The 21,296-nt window shown below is 39.9% G+C and overlaps 1 long non-coding RNA gene across 2 annotated transcripts; it reads left to right on the top strand.

Annotated features, from left to right (window-relative positions):
• The first annotated feature begins 538 nt into the window (after positions 1–538).
• Positions 539–7,072, top strand: LOC110472307 (uncharacterized). 2 transcript variants are annotated; one of them, XR_013341559.1, is made up of 4 exons: positions 539–626; positions 2,402–2,584; positions 3,428–3,538; positions 7,032–7,072. It is a non-coding gene; the product is annotated as an uncharacterized LOC110472307 (long non-coding RNA). The 2 variants fall into 2 exon arrangements; XR_002465707.2 differs by lacking the exon at positions 539–626 and having other exon boundaries at positions 2,207–2,584.
• Positions 7,073–21,296: the final 14,224 nt, after the last annotated feature.

Here is a 21,296-nt window from a genome sequence, read left to right on the forward strand (position 1 = left end):
CACTGGCCAGCAAAGATGAGCTCAGTCACATACATTTCATGTCAAGATTGTTTGACATGTAAAGTTTTACCCAGTTTTCTTCAATTATCAAATAGAGGTTAAAGAAGAAGTTCCAGATGAGGACTCTTCCTCCAAGGGGGCACTCTGCACAGTGCTGGGATAGATTTGGGCCTTGCTCTCTTCTCCTACAGCGTGCAGGTTTTTTATGGATGTAATGCTGGAGATCAGTTTTGTTGTTTCTTCCCATGGCCACATATCAGGAGCAAGATGCTGGTGATAATTGGATGTCCATGTTCTGGAGTGCCCCACAGTAATATTCCAGAGCCAAATTGTCAAATCAGGATGGTCAGCAATACAGCATTCCCTGTTCCCAGTGAGGAGATGGATTCACCATCCCTGGAAATATTGAGGAATGACTGGACCTGGAACTTGTTCACATGAAGATGTTCAGTCAAAGATAGGACTTGAAGATCTTGGGGGTCTTTTCTAACCTGAATGGTTCTGTGATTCTATGATATCCAGCCCTCCTTCTCTCAACAGGATAGAGAGAGTCTATGATTCCTCAGCAGAGGCTTCAGGGATGGGAAGAGACAAGTCTTGATTTTTCCAAGTGCTCCTGTCCCAGGGTGAGTGTGGTGTTAACTGGCAGCAGCCACCAGGTTTGTGCTGCCAAGGTTCTGCACTGTCACACTGCTGAAATGCTTATTAAATAAAAGCTCTGTGACTCCAAACAACTTCACAAAACTGTATGAGAGAGGAACTAACCCCTGAAAAAACTTTAAAATAAACTGTGATTTTCAGATAGGCCTCCAGAATAGAAATTAAGACCTGCAGTGTGAATGTCATCAGACACTCACTATACACAAGTCCACCCAGCAGACAAGGTCTGTAAGCAATTTAATGTGGTTTAATCTATTTTAGTTCAGTGTAGCAAATCAATAATCTGTGAAGAGCTCTACTTAAAAAGGAAGGACTTGACAGCTGGTCAAGGAAGGGCCTGTAATGGCAGATACTTGATTATTACAAAAAGAAAAGTTTGACAAATTTTATATATTTCAGTATTATATGCAAGTTTACCTTCAGTGGAGAGGCAACATTAATGCAAACAAAATGTCATGAGGCTAAAAGAGGAAAGAGCTCCAGATAAATGGTAAATGAGATGTGTCATCAGTAAAATGCAGAGAAAAAAGGTTGCCCTCATAAAAATTCTCTTTGCCAAAATAGAGACTACATGAAGGAAACCCTACTCATGCAGAACAAGAAGCACAAGTTCAAGGCCAGTTTGAAGTGGGACTTCCTGCCTATACGTACTTTTTGATGATACCTACAATTGGAAATTTTGCAGAAATTATAAGATTTGGCATCATCAAAAGAAGAGCTAAAGCATAAGTAATTGGCATGAGGTTTCCATAGTACAACTGAATAAAATTAATTTAGTGTGTTTCTATTTCAATGAACCACTAAGCAGAAACCATTTTGGTCATAAAATAAAAAACTTTTCGATTTGAATGTTAAGTCCAAAATTATATCTACAACAGTAGTTGTCTAAGATACTTCCCTTTCATAATAAATAACTGTTCTCCTCTTTCACAAAAGAGGAGCAATGGGATTTTATTAATTTATTAGCTTTTTCTTTGTATTCTAAAGAAGAGCATTTGTGTAAGAGGAAAGCTGGATTTACAGAGAAAGCTATTTTTATGTCTCCCAGCAGAAGATTTTATCAGTCAGTCTAGCTCTTGAAATGTCCTCACTTTCCCTCCTGACCCATTCTCTCTGCCGTTTGCGTGTCTGGCTTCACTTACTGTGAGGAACACCCATGGAAGCCAGCTGTCAAAAAGTGTGCTGGCTGAGGAGGAGGATGTTTGCTCTGACAGACGTAGGATTTGTGCTGAAGGTCCTTCTAAAACATGTCCCATTTCCTCTGCCATTTCCAGGAGTGATGCAAGAATTGTCTGGTGAGTTGTTCTCCTGTGTTACTCAAAAAGTCCACTTAGGAGACTGCAGAGGACTCCTGCTCCTTCCTCTGTGCATTTCATGACAGAGATCTGAAAACCAGGGTTGGAACTGGCTGAATTGAGTGCCAGCACAGAGAGCAAGATTGTGTGTTCTGAGATTGTTTTTTTCAAAACACTCAGGTAGCAATGGCATTGTAAAAACAGAGGCACCTAGCAGAAACAGAAACTCTAGTAGAGCCAGCTGAACCACATACCACCACAAATCCTGTCGTGAAAAGAGTTTAACAATTTTGCAAGGGGGAAGAACAAAACTGCTCATACTCAGATTTTTCTCCTTTCTGTTTGTGTTTTGAAAAAAAAAAGCAGATAATATCCTGGAGAGATAAGGAATTCAGACCACGAGGTGTTCTCTGCTCAGATTAATGTACATCTTTTGTTTTTTGCAGATCCAGGACCAAGACATATGTTTGAAGAAAATGGGGAGAGGTACAAAAACAAAACACAAGGAATATGATATTTACTGTGTATGGTTATTGAGACAAAAATCCCTGTATTTGGAACACTAGGAAAAAAGGAATAAGAAACATGGATCTCCAGTGCTTTAACAGCATATAAATAAGTTGAAAAAGGTAGAACTCAATACATAAGCATTGCTGCAATGAGGCAGGAAGTGTCTTCTGGAAAGGATGCATTTACTTACAGTATCTCTGAAAGATCTCAGGGCTAATTAATTAGAAATTATATGCAAATATATATAGCATGTTAATATATAGCAGTGTATAGAGTCAGAATATTAGGAAAGCAAAAAACTCTGTTGACAGCTGTGCTCCTTTTTTGAGTGGTTCTATTTTATAAAATTTACCTTTAAAATTGTATGACTTTAATAGAAAGGGATTATCTTCTCATCCTTTTCAAAAATTCAGCCTTTGCCTTCACAACCCAAGAATCAGCCTTGGAACAACCTGTCTCCAACTACAGCAGGACAGTGCCTTTCATTACTTCAAGCAGATGATCCTTCCAAATGCTACCCAAAGCCAAATAAACAAGTGGAAGTAAAGTAAATACCTTTTATAGCAGACTTGCTACGAAAGTCTGTATACACCTTTGATATGACTGTATTCACCCTTGAGCCTCCTACACTGCACTTACTTATGGGCATAAATGTGCAGTGCAAGCTCCACAGTGGGAGCGCTGTTGCAATTTGTCCCATACACAGAGAAATCAAAAATGGAGAGAGCAGGAGTGGGGGAGGCCTTTATGGACTTTGAATGTAGTGCAAATATCTCTGGCACCCACAAAACAGAGCCTAAGAAAGCCAAACTATGGAGCCTGGGTGCTAAGAAGCTTGAAAGTAGAAATTTGGTCTTAGTCAGACAGCTCTGAGAAGTCCCACAAGTTTTAGTGGTCCCCTGCATTATATAAATTGGTTGAACTGCCAGTGGCACTGCATTTCTCCTGTTTCCTCTTCACAGAAGCTCAGACTGAACTGAGAATTGTACTGGAATGAGAGAAGAGTGACTGTGCAGCACCAGTTTTTAAGTCCTGTTTCTGAAGAGTTTGAGTTTCTGAGGTTCTATGAGCAGGTAAAATCTCCCTCTTCTGCTGCTGGGCAGTGTTGCAGGCTCCTCCTCAACACTTGACCCCATTCATACCGCATTTTTGGATGGGGCCATGGGTGCTGGGGAGGTGGAGGAAGACATGGAGGCTGGCCTGTTACAACAAAGCCTGTGTGTGGGGAATATGCAAGCCCACAGAACTACAGTACAGGCAATTTCATTAGATCATACATCCCTGGTGAAATGCTTTTCTCCATCATTCTGATGATGACTCATATACAGCTTCAATTGGTCTGCATCTTATGTAAGATATCCTGAGACTCTATGGCATAATTTCTAGGGAGTGAACAAAAAAATGATATAAAATACAAGAAAGAAATCTGTCAGCCTTAGGCTGATGGCAAGAATTTCAGGCTACATGGGGTGACAGGTCTTGGGACAATATCTGTGGCTTTACCATTTATTTGCATTGCCCTGGTCCAATAAGGCACTGGATCTATTACAGAGACAATAATGCAATATTCATTTATGAAACTGCAGGCATGTCTTTCAATCAAAGAAGGAAATCCCTGAGAATGGGTTTATGATAGTGCCAGTGAAAGTTCAGTGCACACCCAGCCCTGAAAAAAATCTACCAGATACTTACTACCAGGCAGGTGGGAAAACACAGACTGGTAGAGATAGCAGGAGCTGTGTCCAGGAATTATACAGATTTATATAATGAAAAATCTCTCTTTGGTCTTGAGTTGTGGCACAGAAAACTTGGCTGATGAGTCTGTGAATGGATAGGAGATGCACAGCTGAATTATTAGCTGTATATAGTTCCAAAAGACCTTCACGTGCCTCATGGTACTAATTTCTAAGTTATTAATCATGGCCTTACAACTAAGTCATGAGACTGAATCAGAAAGCTTTATCTGATTTGAGAAGGCATCCTGTTGATCTATGACAATATGCTGTGTTTCTATTAAGGGATTAACGTCAGGATTTTCTGTTACAGTAATTACAGAAATTCATAGTTGTTTGAGGAAAAAGATACTGCAGAACTGAAATAGTTGATATTTTATGAGTCTTGTACATGAGCTAGTAATTGTCATGTTTCTGCCCGAATATTTAATGTATGGCCAAGTGCCATGAGACAGATTTCTCCCTAGCACTCACACATTTTTGTTTTGGCTGTGGAAGCAATGAAGGGAGATTTGTTTGTCCTAAATGAGTGACCTAGAAGTTTGAGGTTATGAGAGTGGATTAATCAAGATTTTCTTCATACCTTATGTTTCTTCATACATAACAGGAAAGGATAGGACCATCCTAGGCATTTACCTCATCAAACAGGTTCCACACAGATTTGGACATTCTTCTTTGTTGCATGCCTCTCTTCTTAACATCTTAACAAAAGAGAAGCCAGCTTATACAAATGTTTAGTTCTGATTCTTTAAATAAAATTAATTAATAAAATAAGAAGACTTCTCATTTTCTGCATAGTTTAAAATAATCCACTTAACTAGACACCCACAGATACCTACCTAAAGATGAAAAAACATATTAAAATGAAAGAGAGTTTTCTAAATCAAGCATCACAAACTGGAAAACATCTGAAGTAAGACCAGTTGCTAACTCCCATCATATCATAAGTATCAAACAACTACCAGTAATACTCCAAATTTCCTGGTACAACTGCAAACACTTGCTCAATTGGACTTTCCTCCTTAGGAATGGACAGTCCAACTTCACCTTGCAAATCTGGCTGAAAAATTTCTGTGTTGCTGGTCACCCATCTCTGCCCATTAATTTTCTTCAATGTAGTACAAAACAGACCAACATCTTGAAGAAAATTAATTCACACAGTAGATTCCTTACTGATTTCCTGGTTTCAAAAAGAGAACCTTACCCAGTGACTACTCTGGAGCTCAGTTCTAGCTGACTACAAGTAAAAGCAAGATGCGACTTCAACTTCCTTCAACTCAACTGGGCACCCCTTTCAGGCATGGGACAGAATTATGAAGCCCAGTTGTTGTTGCTATTATTATTATTATTATTATTATTATTATTATTATTATTATTATTGTTATTGTTGTTGTTGTTGGTGGTGGTGGTGGTGGTGGTGGTGGTGGTGGTGGTGGTGGTGGTGTTGGTGTTGTTGTTTTAAACCTTGGTCTGAGCTGAAAGGTCACAACACAGGTTTTCCCTTGGCCACAACTTAAAAACATTACAACATTTAGCAGGGATTAATAATAAGAAATTATAAGACTCAAACTGCTCATGACCACAAGCAATTTGGCTCTGTGTTTAAGAGCGACATTAGAAATGCCAGATTCTTAAATCACAAGCAGGTAGGAGAAAAAGAAAACAACCCTGTTTGTTCTTCCTTAGATGCAAATTTTGGTGAAAAAAAGGAACTTGAAAGAAATCAAACGCCATGTCACCACAATGCTGCATTCACATATGAATTGCTTGTGTTTACTGTTATAAAAACCCCAACATTTCAAACAAGAGCAATGGTACATCTCAGAAAATAGAAAGCTTGCTCTGAAAAGGGCTGAACTTATCAAAGCCCTATATTCCATCCTTTTCTTTTCAAGGAAATATCATCACAGAATTTTGGTAAAGTTTTTATTCTAATGTAAAGGCCTTTTGTGGAAGAAAATTATTCAGGTAGGGCATTTGCAAATGACTGCATAAACAACCCATTCATGGAAGCCTGCTGCATCATTTTCTGCTTGAAAGATCAATTCATATTTTAGGTAATCAGTGTAGCGGCTATATCAGTGTGTGCTCCTTCTGGAGTCATATCTTTTCAGACTGAGATTGCTTTACTGAAAAAAAAAAACCCATGGAGCTAGACTGGATTTACATAAACTGAAAAATTACAAATGTGCAGCTATAGCAATTACATTAAGGGAGATATATTTTGAAGACATACTGCAGATATAAATGATGACATAAATTGTTGAATTTGAAAGATCAAACTTAGAGCACCTGCACTGCTTATAGCTGTAACCTTAGCTTGCCAGTGATTCCCTTACCTGCTTACCCACTATGGAATTGCATTTAATATTTATGATACTGAACACAGATTATAGGGATTTTTTATTGATGTTCTGAAAACATGGGCTTTTGCTGTGCTCTGTTGGTGACTGCCCATTCACAATTCATGCCATATGTAAAACACTTGCCCTTTGCAAAAACAGAAAGACCCCCTGAAAAATACAGCCTCCACTCAGTCAGCTTGGGGAAGCAAGAATAAAGGGAAAAAGCATTCCCATAGGCCAGAGAAAGGGAACAGGGCAGAAGTGTGGCAAGGTTCCTAGTCCAGGGGAGGGAATCATACATGTGAAAACAAAAATACTTCATACTCCTGCCCTGATTGTTTACCTCCCTCTCAGCTGGGAATGAATCCCATGTCATGCAGGAAAGACACCTCAAGGAATTTTGCACACAAATCCTTCAATACTGAATTAAGAAATATCAATCATATTTTTCTTCAATTCTTTCCTTTCCACTATCTCTTTTCTCACAGACGGGCCAGGAAAAAGGCTGGGACACCAAACAGCCCGTGGAATGCAATACATTTCTCAAAATGGTGAGCAAACCCCTTCAGTCTCAGAGCTTATGGAATGAGTTTTTAGAGGCTGTCCTGGGCATCCAGTTGTTTTAATGTTATAAATTTCCAGAAGACATTGATGGTCTATGATAATTTTTTCCCCCCACTGTGCTGCCTCAGAAGTCTATGGAGATGTGCTTCAGGAGGAGAGGACTCTCCAGCTTTACACAGCCATTAATCCCAACCAGAGCACTCCAGTTAATGAGACTCTGGCTCCTTGCCTACAAACAGATTCATCTTTCAGAGTCAGGGAATGGAGACAAATTTACAGTGGTTCTTTGAAAAGGGCGTTAAAAATATTGGATTTTCACTCTTCCAGTCACGTGAACATGACTCTGACTATAGAAATGGGGAAACAATTCATCTCTCAGTAAGGCAATACATTTCAGAAGCACAATGAAGATATTTTTAGTATCTAAGCAACTGGCCACTGTGGCATCTTTTAAAATAACAAATTCTTCTCTCCCTAACTGAAGCTTGCAGAATTAACCTGGAAAATTTCAGTCATGCTTCTCCCACTTGTTGGTCAGCTATGAAACTGCTCACTTTTTGTTTTCTTGCTTTTGCAGCTGACATGACTGAGACATTCTCTCCTCAGCTTGGGGTTTTTAGAACCTTTTTAGGCAGAATTTTATTCCCCCAATGGCATTTGAAAAATGTTTTACTTTGGAAAACTCATTTAAGAGAAAACGTACCTTCTCCTTAACCAAAGGCATACATATTTCTCTATATACAGATTAATTAGTATAAGTTAATTAGTATCAGAAATGACAAGAGTTAGACTTTAATTGTGTGTGTAAATTGCCCATCTTTACTAGGGTTACTTTGATTTTCAGGAATGGAACTTTTTTTTTGTGGATACAAGTGAGATTCTAAGGAGTGTATAATGAATATGTAATTTAATGACAATTCAATTTTACAGAGACAGGAGGTGGAAAATATTTGATGTAGGTGTCCAGGCTTTAACAGTGGAGGGTCTTGCAGCACTGGCCTCTGTGAGAAGAGGCCAAGAGTTAAGTTATGGTGGACACAGATGATTCCAGGCACTTCCAGCTGGCTCCAAGAGACCCAAGACAGGACTTAGCTGAGCCCCCCAGTCAAGCTCGCATCACCTCTCAGCAAAGGTCACAATGCTGTGAATAGTGAGATTTATAAAATGCAAACACCAAGGTGAGAAAAGGAGGAGATGGAAGAAGCTGTCCAAGCTCCACAGCAGGGATTCCCCCTGTGGCCCATGGAGAGGATCACACTAGAGCACAAAGCCACATTGCAATAAATGCAGGACCTTACGCCAGAAGAGGTAGATATTTTCTGTCAGGAAGTTCTGCCTGTGGAGGGCTCCTCTTCCCAAAAATTATGCAAGCTGGGCTACATCATGCTTGAAAAATCCTCTTTCTCCACCAGCTGTAGGAGTCTAAACAATAACTGTTAATACAATTAAATACTATATTTATAGGACACATGGGATTGCTTGTGAACTTGACATTCGAACCCTTTCTCATTCTGGAATAACTGTGCCTTGCAGGCGGAAGGACATGATGGACCAAGTTATGGCTCTTTTCTTTCTGTCCTCCTGGTGCTTGACTTCTGCTTCCATCCAATACTCAGGGACCACTGAGTCATCAGAAAAATATGCCATTATTAGGGGTACCTTCTGCAACACCAGTTGAAAAAAACAGGAATGAATCCTGCAGTTAGAAAGCATGATACAATTAAGGTGTATCTTCCTTTCATACTGCTGCATTGCATTTTAACTACTCAGAGCACCATTCACCAGGTCAGCAAGGTGCCCTCTTTTGTAGCACAGTACACCTGTGAGTCTACACTGCTGTTAAACACTTCATTGCTATTTAAGGGGAATTCAGCCTTGTCCTGTCAACAAGGCAGGTGGAGTGAGGTGATGAATGTTGCTACCATAATTTCTGTGAACACATACCCTTGTGTCAGCAGAGTTACACCAGCAGCCTTCTCAGTTACAACAGAGAAATAAGTACATATATTTTATACTATTTTCTTGGGCCAAGAATCCCTTCACATTATCACCGCACTGAAGTGTTTTGGGAAATAAATATCAGGAGGGGATTTTTTGAAACACAAGCTTAAAGTGACCTGAAATACTGCAATGTGGAGCTTATTGTTCCCATCCTGTTCTTCAGCTGTATCACAGATGACCTTGAACTTTTGAGTTCTGAGCCTGGCCCCAGACTGAGGAGTGAGGATTTCACAAAGAAATCCTTTTGTGGTAATAATTTCCTGAAGCTGTTCTGTGCAGTGATTTGTTTCCCACTCTAGGTTTCCTCACTGAAAATGGGATGTAAGCATTGACAACTGGGTTGTAATGACTCATCCTTACTTTGTTCTTTTCAGATGGAGTGGTTTTGGGGTTGATGTGGATTTTTTTTGTTGTTATTTTGTTTTGGGTTTCTTTGAAGAGGATTTTTGGTGTCATTTTTTTTAGTAGCAACATATCATTCCAGAGAAGAAAAAAAATCCCATACCACTATTTCCTGCTTTCTTTATTGTAGTCTGTCAGCTTCTGGAAAAAAAAGATCTGGTTTCTTGGTCTTTTGAACAGCTGTGAACTCTCTGCTAACCTTCTCTTGAAAGTTCCAGAATGCTGAATTGGCTACCTTTCTCTGTGGGTGAAATCCAAAAGCTGTTTTCTGGCTAACTCATCCCTTCACAGTCCTGTGAAAGCAGAATGACACAGGTGGTTCTTGCCACAAACCCATTATTTAGAGACTTTCAGATGCTAATGCCACTGATTATACAAAGAGATCTCACCTTATATGCCTCTGAAACAAAGTTTACTTGTACAGCATTGAAATAAAGAGGGAGAATTTGCCAGAAGGAAACAGAGTCCTTTCAGAAGAATTATTTGTTAACATCAGTGGAGGATAGAAAGATTATGCATTGAATAAAGATGGTAAATTATTTTTTCTTTCAAGGAAAAATAAAGGACACACAAAATTAAAAGCAGTATTGCTTAAAAGGCAAATCACAACACGTATAGACCACAATAAATGAAAATTCACACTTCATCTCCTTAGAAACCACTATTAGGGCAAAACATGGTAAATTACTCTATAGAAAATGTAGGAAAAAAAAGTACCTAGTGCAGAGAAGAACCATTCATTTCTTTGCATGATTGTTAACAGTTAATGCTCCCCCTTCAGTCGACAGAGATTTTAAAAGCTTTTCTTTCTTTCTTTCAGCAGGGAAGGCTGAGATTGTTTGTGCATTAATGTTTAATAGTGAGTGCATTGCAGCTGTAAACAGAGGAGAGTACAAGGAAAATGAGTGAGTTGTCCTGTCCTGTCACAGGATTCCTAAATGTCCTTGTGCAGCTCACGTCAGTCAAGATGAAGGAACAGGGGAGTTCTAAGAGATTCAGACAAAAATCAGAGCATGTGCAGGCTGAGGTGTCTTCTGAAGACACAGGTGTGAGCCCAGCTCATCTCAGCTGAGATTCATGGTGCCATCATCACCAGACTTTTCTCAGGTCCCCAGATCCATCAACTCTGCTTTTCTCTCAGGATCACACCATTCCTCTGTCCAGCAGCACTTCATTTTTAACTAAGATGAGAAATTCACAGCTTAACCTCATTGGATATCCTACCCTTCCCTCTGTGTCTCTTGGGAAGTGCCTTAAAGAAGGTGAGCAGCAGGCCAGCAAAAGTCACAGTAATGAGCTTCACATGATCACGAGTAAAGCTTTAGTCAGAGTGCACAGATAAGGTCTTACTTACCCACTTATTTTGTTACAGATTATAATATTGTAAGTACTTCCTGTGCATCCTGCAATAAGAGGAGCTTCTTTTTCCATGCAGTTACTTCAAACTACTGTTCATGTATTCCTCTTCTGTTCAGTTTTGTGAGCACTTGGCTTGAAAAGACGGGTGTCTGCTAAGGAGGGCAGCAGCCTTTCTTGAAATGGAAAATGTAAACTCCCTCCCTCCAAATTATTATTTTAATTTTGAAATTAAGGGGCTCTCAGACAAAGATATGAAAGCAAGAATAACAGTTCTTTATTAGGAAAAAAAAAAGATAAAAATAAGCAATACAGTAATACAAAACAACACTGACAGAGTCAGAATAGAACCCGACACCCTGTGGGTCAGGGTGTTGGCAGCAGTCCCATTGGAATGATGGCTGCAGTGCTCCTGCAGTGACAAATGTCATCCTGTTGGAGCAGTGATCCCCTAGAAGGCTGCAGTTTTCCTCTGAAGGTCCAGTGGTGATGTAGATGGGCCTGGTCTTCCTTTGAGAATCTAGTGGAGAAGAAAACTGCTCCTCTGGGAGCATGAGGGAGCTGGGAGCTGGATGACTTGAGGAGTCATGCAGCCACTGAGTGCACCCAAAGAATATATTTCATCTATAAGATGTGTGGAATTTCAATCAGGCAAGCTGACTGCTTGAATGCCAGAATAATAAAGATGGTTTCAGGCCATTTCAGTCTGATCTAAATATCTGCCTTTTATGAGAGTTCTTTTAAGTCCAGAAACCAGACTTTGCCTTTCTTCTCCTTCATCTTTGAATACAGCCATCCTTTCAAAAGGCATAATGAGGAATGTATCTTGTTGACACTTTGCAGTTCTGGAAGACAGAAAAAAATGCTGTCGTCATCACCATCATCATTGATAATTTTTTGTTTTTATTGAAAAGACCTTTATAGAATGAATTTTTCTCTTTACAGAAAACAGAAACAGAACAGGAAAATGGGCAAATGTTACAACCTGAAGCTGTCACGGGATCTGTCCTGGGAATTTTTAGTCTGCCAACTTGTCACAATCCATCACACTGATTGCTGTGTCACCTTGCATCTTGAATGAGCTGTTCTTGGCAAGAAAAAGCTAAACTTTCTTCCTAGGCTTTGCAACTCCTTTCCCTGCAACAGTGGCAGAGAGATGATGCCATTTATCTGGGCTTTCAGCAAGTGAGGACTGTCTTTACCTTTCTTTCCCACTGGAGACTCAGAAAACAGCGTTTATTTAAGCAGCAAAGACGTACAGCTGAGGCCTTGTTGTCTCTGCCATGTCATACATCAATTTCTGACTTCTAAGTTGTAAAGTGGCACATATTCCTTCTTTCCACTCTGCTCTTTCTCCTTACTCTGGGAGGAAAAGATCTGGCATGCGGGGTGTGGGAATCCAGGGCTTCCCTCTGGCTGCCCTGGCAGGTCTGGGACCCTGGCAGGGGTCAGGAACCCCCCTGGACAGAGCCCCAGAGACACTGTCTGTGATCTCTGGCCATGGAAAACAGTTTTCAATCTTACAGTTGAATTACAAGCTCTGAGTGTTTGATATCAGTAATAATTAAGTGTGGCAAGGGTGAAAAAGTAAAATTTTAGGATTCTAGATGAGGGGTTCAAAGGGGACAATATGGAGGAAATTGGGTGTGCCTTGTCCTTTTTCTCCTTCTTCATGCCCTCCATGTTTCACTGTGGTGTTGGCATTTTTCTGTTGGTTCAGGCTGGGGACACACTGTCCAATGTAGGTGACAGATATTGGCACGTTCTTGTAAATCCAGCCCAGGGAGTTTCTGGTATTTAATGTTTGTCACATCCCACTGAGGGCAGAGCCCCACATGCTGCCCTGCAGGACAGAGCTGGGCAGGGCAGCAGAACATGTGAGAGATAAACAGAATAAACAATCTTGAAACCAGCACAGACCAATTATGGCTTCTGCTTTGGCAATGGGGCTGAAAGACAGAGACTTTCTACAATCTCAGAATCATCAATACCACAGATTCCGACAGTGGGGCTGAAGAACCAGAGGGTGGTGGGCTAGATATATTTGCCCTGCATGAGACAGAACTGGGAGCTGACATGTGGAGAGGGCAGGTAATGTGTGAGGCATGGCATGGCCATGATGAGGAAAGGAAAGACAGTGAGGGAGCCAGGAGTGTTGCTATCCTTTATTGTAAATGCAGCAATGTGCTGCCATAATCCTTTTTGGTTAACTATTTGCCTTCACAACTAGCTTATTTTCCCTTGCTGGTGTTCTAGAAGATAGGACACATCCCTTCTTCCCTACAGCTGTCTTTAAGAAAGAAAGAAAACTACCCTTCTTTTCTGCATATGGAAAAATTAATGTACTATAGGAAAGGCAGCTCTGCCGTTGTCTCATAATATATAAAACCCATCAGTATTCAGAGCAATCACACCACACATGCACAGAACATATAGATGCACTAGATATTCCTTGTTACTGTTTTAATATTACAAGACCACAGGGAACCGAGCTTTGGAGTTAAACAGCATGGAGCAAATCAATAAAAATTTCAATGTGAATTGCATATCTAAAGGCTAAAAGGCTAACGCCTTGTGCCAAGAGCAGTGGCAGAGGATGGAAAATTACTTACTTTAATTAGTTTAAAAACAGAGGAAGATTATGAGGATTTCTGGATGATTCATAAATGCGATGCTTCTTTTAATCTAGTCATTACAGGATTGAAAAATGAGCTCCATAGGAATTTTCCTTTATGCTCTGAAATTGGTGACTTTTTTTTTACAGCTGTTTCAACTATCAAAGCAATCTCTGATTTACTGACCTGGAACTATCTTCTGCCTTATCAAGAAACAATGTCTGAGACTGATTGCTGTTGCTGATACAATTATTTACTGACAGCAGAAAAGCTGGTGAGAGAAAGGAATCCTGAATGTTTTGATTATATTGGTCCCATGTACACACATAGTTTCTTTCCAGATTATCCAGTGCATCTGGACTGGACACATCTCATACACTTGTACTTTCTGACCAGAAACTCCTCTCTCTTTGCTCTCCCTTCCCAGTCATCTCATTTACTTTGGATATCAGGCAGCAATAAGCCAGAGAAGATATTCTAAGCCTCATTCAAAACAACTGAGCAGGTTCACCTGAAACTTTTTAAATCATTTAGCCTGAGCTACACACCTGGCATGGAAAAGTATCATCCTGGATGCTGAGTGTATAGAAAACTGCTAATTGTATCAGGGAAAACTTCCACCCCATAGCACACCACCTGCTTCTCCAAAAGTGACAGAACCAGCCACCATGATTTGCTTTCTGGACAAGCTCACTGTAGCTCTTTTTCTTTGAAAAGCATGTTTTAACAAGTGGCATTTCTAATGACAGGACAATCAGTCTGTTTTAATACATTTGTTTCACTGAGACCTTCAGAAGAGGGTCTGCAGAGGACTTGTCTGGGAAACCAGTACCAACATACATATGAGAAGTGCTAGACAAATTAGGTGAAGTTATGGTTTTAGAACCTCATTATTGGTAAGTTTGTGCATATTTGCACCACTGCTGAAAGAGGTTCAGTCAGATGGAGCAGGCACATATGGGGGAAATAGAGATGTAAATGGCATAGTAAATTTTGTCCCTGGTTTTAAGCTAAAATCTAGGTACCTTCTCTGTGGCACTAGGGAGTTAAGAAATAAGATGGATGCTGTCAGATTCATAATACTGTCCTAGCAGTCTTAATACTTTGGAAGATCTGGAGGTTTTGTAGTCTGTTCTCCTTCTTTTCCTTTGTGTTTTCTGCTACCTTTCCTTAGCTCAAGCCCTTTGGACCAGTTCTAGGTGTTGGCAGAACATTCCTTTATCCTGACTGTATGTGAGATAAAGTTGACAATGCCCTATACAGAGGGAACTGCAAAACTTATTTTCCAGAATTGTTGGCAAATGAAGGTAAAATTAAAAGCTCTCTGCAGATCTGAAAGCCTCAACAAGTCAGGACAGCATCATCTGCCTGTCTGAAGCAAGTCTGGATGTCCTACCTTGCTGTGCTGCAAATGTATTTTCTTGTGTAGTAATTCTCACAACACAGTCCTGATCGTTTCTAACAGAGTAGGAATAATAGCCTGGAAAAAACCCCACAAACTGAAATTGAAAGGTATATATGCAGGTGAGAGCAGCATGTCTCATTCTGACCTCTGAAACACTTAAAAAAAAATGTTTGTTGCCCTTGTGGTTTTTTTTTTGTTTGTTTGGGTTTTTTTTTTTTTTTTTTTTTTAACTGGGATATGCTATTTGGGCCCAAATTGCAGTTCACTGACAATCCAAGATGAAGTCTCAGAAGGATAACAATTCACTTTCTTTCCACCTTTTTTTCTTTTCAGCAGCCAGGTTCTAAGCAAAACTATGCTTTTATCTATTTGTCCTTGCTAGCAGTGGTAAGAGTCTGTTAATTGAAAGGCAGTTATCACTGCCATAATAATTTCATCGTCTCAATTTTTAAAGAGGAGAGTGAAATCTTTGCTGATGGACTATGTAGTTCATGGTTTTACCAGTATGGCTTTACCACAGAGCAGAATCTGGCCATTAAACCTAAAGAAATTTGGGTTTGGACAACATAGCTAGACTAGACTCTACTGCCCCAGTCCCAGTCTCTCTTGCCCTGACCCCCTGGTGATTTTATTCTCCTTCTGGTGATTTTCTGAATAACTATTTTCTTCCCCCCAAAATGGACAAATTAATAAAAGAAAGAAAGATACAAAGAAAAGGGTAAATCAATTGTAAGAAGAGCTACCAATTATTTTGCAGTTTTGGGAACTCAATGACTACACATCAAGCCCACAGTTCAAACTTCTTTGACATCCTCATCTGGAGTCAGCTGATATTTATCCCTTTTCTCATGGAAAATATCACCTGTGCTGAAAGATAGGAAGCTAGGTGCTGCTGTAATAGCTCACCAAATATGTGATTAGTAGCAGTTCTTTACCTTGACAACAGGAAGAGAAAGAAAAATCATCTGTGTGGGCAAGATAAACCTCTGCAAGCAGCAGTATGCTGAGGCATCAGCATCTCCTGTCTCACTCCTACTAGCAATGTGAAAGTGCAAACTGCAAACACCTTCTGCTCAATGAATTACTAGGAAAATCTATGGCTTACTCAATCTTTGCACTTTATCCCACCTGCCATAATAAAAAAATTATAAGTATTCAACATGTCAAAAATTGTGCTCAGGTATACTGTATTGAAATATCTCATTTTGTTTCCCTAGATTTTCACAAGCAACCCTCCAGACCACTAAATTAGGCAACCTGAAAGGATCATCTCAATCAGATGATCGCTCACAGTTTTACATTATCAGCTGCTCACATGCTTAATTACACATTTCTTACTGCTTATCCAGCTTAAATGTTCCCTGATGTGATAAAAAACACATAAAAGAAGGAGCCATCTATTTCTGCAAGAACTGGGTTCAAAACTGACTTACTGTATGACACATGTACCACCTATTTTGAAAAGAAATTTTCAAAAAAATGACACAAAATAAAGTGCTATAAGGAAAAAGCATAATTTCAGAGATCCCTCATTGTTTAAGTAGCAACAAAACCAACAAACTAACAAAACAATATCCCAAGTGAACATAAAAGAAAGGGAAGAAAAATAAAGGCATTTAGAATTCAGAAAGTAGTTCTGATTCTGAATTTCTTTTTTTTTTCCCTGTCTAGACTGAAAAATGTTATGCAATTTTTCAGAAAAAAATCTGAAAATTTTGCATTAAGTGTTGCCAAGGTGTTTATGTTGCAACAGTGATATTACTTCTGGCAGAACTGGCTGAGCCTGAATCTGCTCATCTCAGATATTTCTAGAGGGCACAAGAAGGAATAAACCCTGTATTCTTGTCCTGAAAAACAAATTAATATTTCTCTAACTTGTAGTGTCTTTGAGCTCCACAGATCATCAGTACTTATTTTATACTGTCAGCTATAAAACTGCCCTAACCCACTGGTGAGCTAATGCAGATTTGGGCTGTGGAGGAGAAATTTGAACAGTCAGGTTATGTCACCATACAACATTAACAAAAATTGGGAACTGATTCCCATGGAATTTCATGCAACAAGGTTAAAATAAGGTGGGTCTGAAAATTAATAACTTGGCACAAGGAACTGAAAGCAGTTTTAATACAGACTTCACACTGGTTTTAAGGTCCTATACAGTCAGGACAGTAGCCTTTCAGACTTCTCATACACCAAGCAAATCAAGTGCAAAATATATTCATCATCTTTCTGGATTTAAGCCCTTCCAGTTTTCATGTCAACCCTTGGTCACTCTCTTTTGTCAGTAGCTTTTAACTGTAGAATATGGCTTGCTTCCCTGGGTTTGTTTTTTAGCACTCTTCTCCTACTCTGCTTCGAGTCAGTAATTACCAAGGGTGGCTTTGACATGACTCATTCTGTCTCCTGGATGATCTAACAGATTGTAAATATGAAGACGATTTGTGGGGAAATACACTGGGGAGATTGCGCTTGAATGTTTTTATCATTAAAAATAACACTACCTTGTGTTTTTCCTGTCCAACAAAGCAGACTTTTATATGTAAATCTTTTCCTAAGAATGCTAATGAGATACATAAAATTGCCTCCTTCTTTGGAGCAGCCAGAGTCCATGGAGAATTCCCTGTTTCAGCTGTAAGTTATGAACACCCTGGAGGATGCACTAATATACCCAAAAGAGCCTTCATCTTTATGGAATACTGACCTCTCCCTTCCTCACTCTAATAAGCTCACTTCCAAGTCCTTCCAGCTACAAGAAAAGGCAGAAAAAAATTGAAGGCATTTACATACTTTGAATCAAGGCCTCTTCATTAAAAACTGCCTCTATGTCTTCTGCTTAATGAACATTCCTATGTGTTGCAGGTGCTCCAGTGTTAAGGTGAGAAATTTGACTCCAGGTATGGACAAACCTTAAGTACTCTGTGCAAAAACAATGATTAGAGAGGGGTGAATGTGCATTCCTGAAGGATTTGGGATATGTCAGCAGACATTCCCGATGCTCTTGGAGCAACAAAAAGGGTTAGTAGGCAGCAGTGAGTTTCTAACACAGGCAATCTACCATAAGATGTTTTGGAAATCTATATGTTTTGGTCTGTGATTTGTGCCCTACTTTTTCTGTAGGGCACACTGATTCACCTTCACAGAAATGTTTTCACAACACAGGCTCTGAGCAGTGCTTGCTGGACCCAGGTATGCTCGACCCTGTCAGACAACAGGCTTTTCTTCTGTGAGGGGATGCCCAGAGAGCTACACATCTGGTCTGAATGTCCATCATTGCTACTACAGACCAGTGCTGCCCACTCTTGATGGGATCTGGCCAGAGAGCCCTGTGGAGCTCTGCACCACTGTTATGATCCACACAGATTGGGTCACCATGGTTTAATTCTGCTTGCAAGGGGTATAAACAGACTCAAGTTCATCTCATCAAAAGGTCAAACTAACCCAGCAACAAGGCACTGTGGGCATGTAGGGATGGGTCAAAAAACCCCTCACTTCTTGGCTCTGATTATGTAGGACTTCTGTGCCTATGTCATTCCCCAGCACCACTGTACCTGAACAGCTTGAGGAGTGCACCAACTATTCAGTATTTGGCTTCTTGCACTCCAGGATAATTTGATATCCAAACTACCACCTAGACTGCCCACATGGGGGTTGGGGCTGGTTATCCTTTCTGTTATGTGTAGTAAATATAATTTGCGTCATTCCTTGTATGAAATATGTTAAATTGGATACTTGTTAGATTATACCCATTTGTATTAGTTCTCCCCACTTTGCAGGTGAGACTGGGTGTATATTGGAAACTGATTTACAAGTAAAAGGATGTTGCTCAGCCAGGAGATGGGCCATGGCTGCACTCCAGGCGCTGATCATCGCATAAACAACCCAAGATGGATCTCATGGAAATCCTCAGACAGATACATGTGAATGCAGCCTTACCGTAAATCTCATCAGGGATTCACCTACTCCAGACACTGAATTATTCCTCCTCATCACCAAAAAAAAGAAAATCTTATTAACCTATAGACTCTGAATAGAAGAAAAGACTGATTGCTGAAATCTTGGCCTCAGGCGGAATTTTCCCTATAAAAAACTGCTTGGGTCAGGATGGAGATGTGGGCATAGGGGAAAACCTCTGCTGAGGCTGACTCCTTGTTGCACACCCAGGGCCGATCCCGGGCTCGGCTCTGTTCTTTCCTTGTGGCTGGCTAGATAGAATTTGACCAGTAATAAAATTATTTTTTTCCTTATTTTTAATCTGGCTGAATAAATTCTCATTTATAACACTTTCTAATACACACTGAACCAGACAACAGTTACTTCTGATTCCCCCCACCTAAAATAAACTTTCCTTAGGCTGCAGGACCTCCAGGACATTGTACTGAAGTCTGTGATGTGCATATAAGCAGCACAAGGCTCTCAGCAGGCATAGCCAAAGAAAGAGGTAAAGGGCATAAGACAAACCTCTCGCTCATGAAGTGATAATGCTCCTGTGGCAAAAAGGCTGAAAGTCAGAAAGACTTATGTCAGGTGCCTCACTGGTGTGTTACTCACCCAAAAGTGCACCGCATATCCTAGCCACTGTCATTAAGAGGGCTGACAAATGAGTTTTAAGAGCAAAGAACCCTTTCACACTGGAAAATAAGATGGTGGTTGAAAAAAATTTTTTCTAAGTTTGCAGTTACTGACATAAGCAAGGACACTATACGTTAATATTGAGACATAATTGGTAAGACAGGTGAGAGTAGGGGAGAGTCATAAATTATGGGTCAGAGTACTCACATTTCTTTTTGTATTTAAAATGCTAAAAGAAAATTCCTGAATTTGTTAGAAATTAAAAGGTAAATAAAAACCTTAATCCCTGGAGATAGCAGTGGAACAATTGGAATTTTAAAACAGAAACATCAAAAGATATGATAAGGAGAAAAACTAAGTTTCATAAAACAGAGACTTAAAGGCACACTAATTAACCAAGAAAAAACAAGCAAAACCAACCTGTCCTTTAAAGGAGTTTTACAAGCATGGGAAAAAGCTTTAAATGTCTCTATTACAGAACTTGTCCAAAAGAAAGGCAAAAGAGCCCTTCTCCCAGCAGGCTTCTTGTCCTCAGTTATGTCAGTGCACAGCTGGAAGGTGTTGAGGTAGCAGGATAAGGGGGATATCATCTCTCTACCTGAATACATTTTGAAGAGGGGGTGAGAAAATTGTTTTGTGTTTGTTAAGCAATGATCACATTATTGCAATCAGCAACATGGTAAGAGAGAGCATCTTATTTCTCTACCACAAATAATACCCAGCTTCTGAAATTTGAGGAGAGCTGCAACCTTGTGGAAATCTTAAGGGTTGACTTATCCAACACTGTCCCCACCATATCTTCTTTTAACCCAAAAATGGCCATTTTCTGTCTAACTCAAAGGACCATTTATCCTAGCTAGACTGTAACACTAGACAAGAGCAAATGTATTGGAGAGAGCAGAACAGGGTAAGCATGCAGCAATACTTTCCTAATCACAAGCAATTTGCAGTTCGAGGACTTCCCCAGCCAAGGGAGATATTTTTTATATTTAAGAGGCCCCAGTTAATTTCTTTCTTATGAATTTGTCAGGTTGCCTTCTGAATCTATGTGGACTTTTAACAGTAACAGTATCCTGCAGCAAGGAGTTAGAATGACTAATGATAAACTGCATAAAGAACAAAATAAATCCTGTTTTGAAATCCTTCCTTATAATTCATGTGTTGTTCTGTGACTTTGCTTTGAAGGAACAGTGAATGGTCAAAGTCCATTCACCTTTGCCAGACCACATAAGAATCTACAGAACCATCTCATATACCTCCTCAGCTTTCTCTTTTCCATGGTGCAGTGTATTTACTATTTTCCATAGTAGTAGAAGTATGTTTATGTTATGATTATGTTATTCCCAAAGCCCTCACAGACCTGTGATCATTCCCCTTCTCTTGTAATGTACTTTGCACCAAACAGATCTTATGCCATCCTATGCAACATATCCTATGTAATCTTTTAGTTACAAATGGCATGCTTCTTGGGCAGGAAGAGCACCTTACAGAGGCCTGTGAATTGTGTAGACAGAAGTGAGTGAGAAGGTATCCAGGAGCTCAAATAGTTACCTGAACCTGGACCAAGGGAAATATTGCTAACTAGCAAGAAGTGATCCACAGGCAGGAGAGGGACAGGTCCCTTGCTTTGCCCCTTTCAATATTGTTCCTTTCAGATCTGTAGCAGATATGTGGGTCTGCTTTTAGGTTGGTTTCCTATTGTTAGAGAAATTGTGTATACAGGATCAGGTATTTTGTCAGTTTAGTTAAAGGAACCCAGTACTGGAACAGACGCAGTCATAAATGACACACAGACTTCTAGAAATGCCCATCTGCTGTCTCTCACTTCAAACAAGACAGCT

Source organism: Lonchura striata, chromosome Z (assembly GCF_046129695.1).
Source record: "Lonchura striata isolate bLonStr1 chromosome Z, bLonStr1.mat, whole genome shotgun sequence".
Lineage (NCBI taxonomy): Eukaryota > Metazoa > Chordata > Aves > Passeriformes > Estrildidae > Lonchura > Lonchura striata.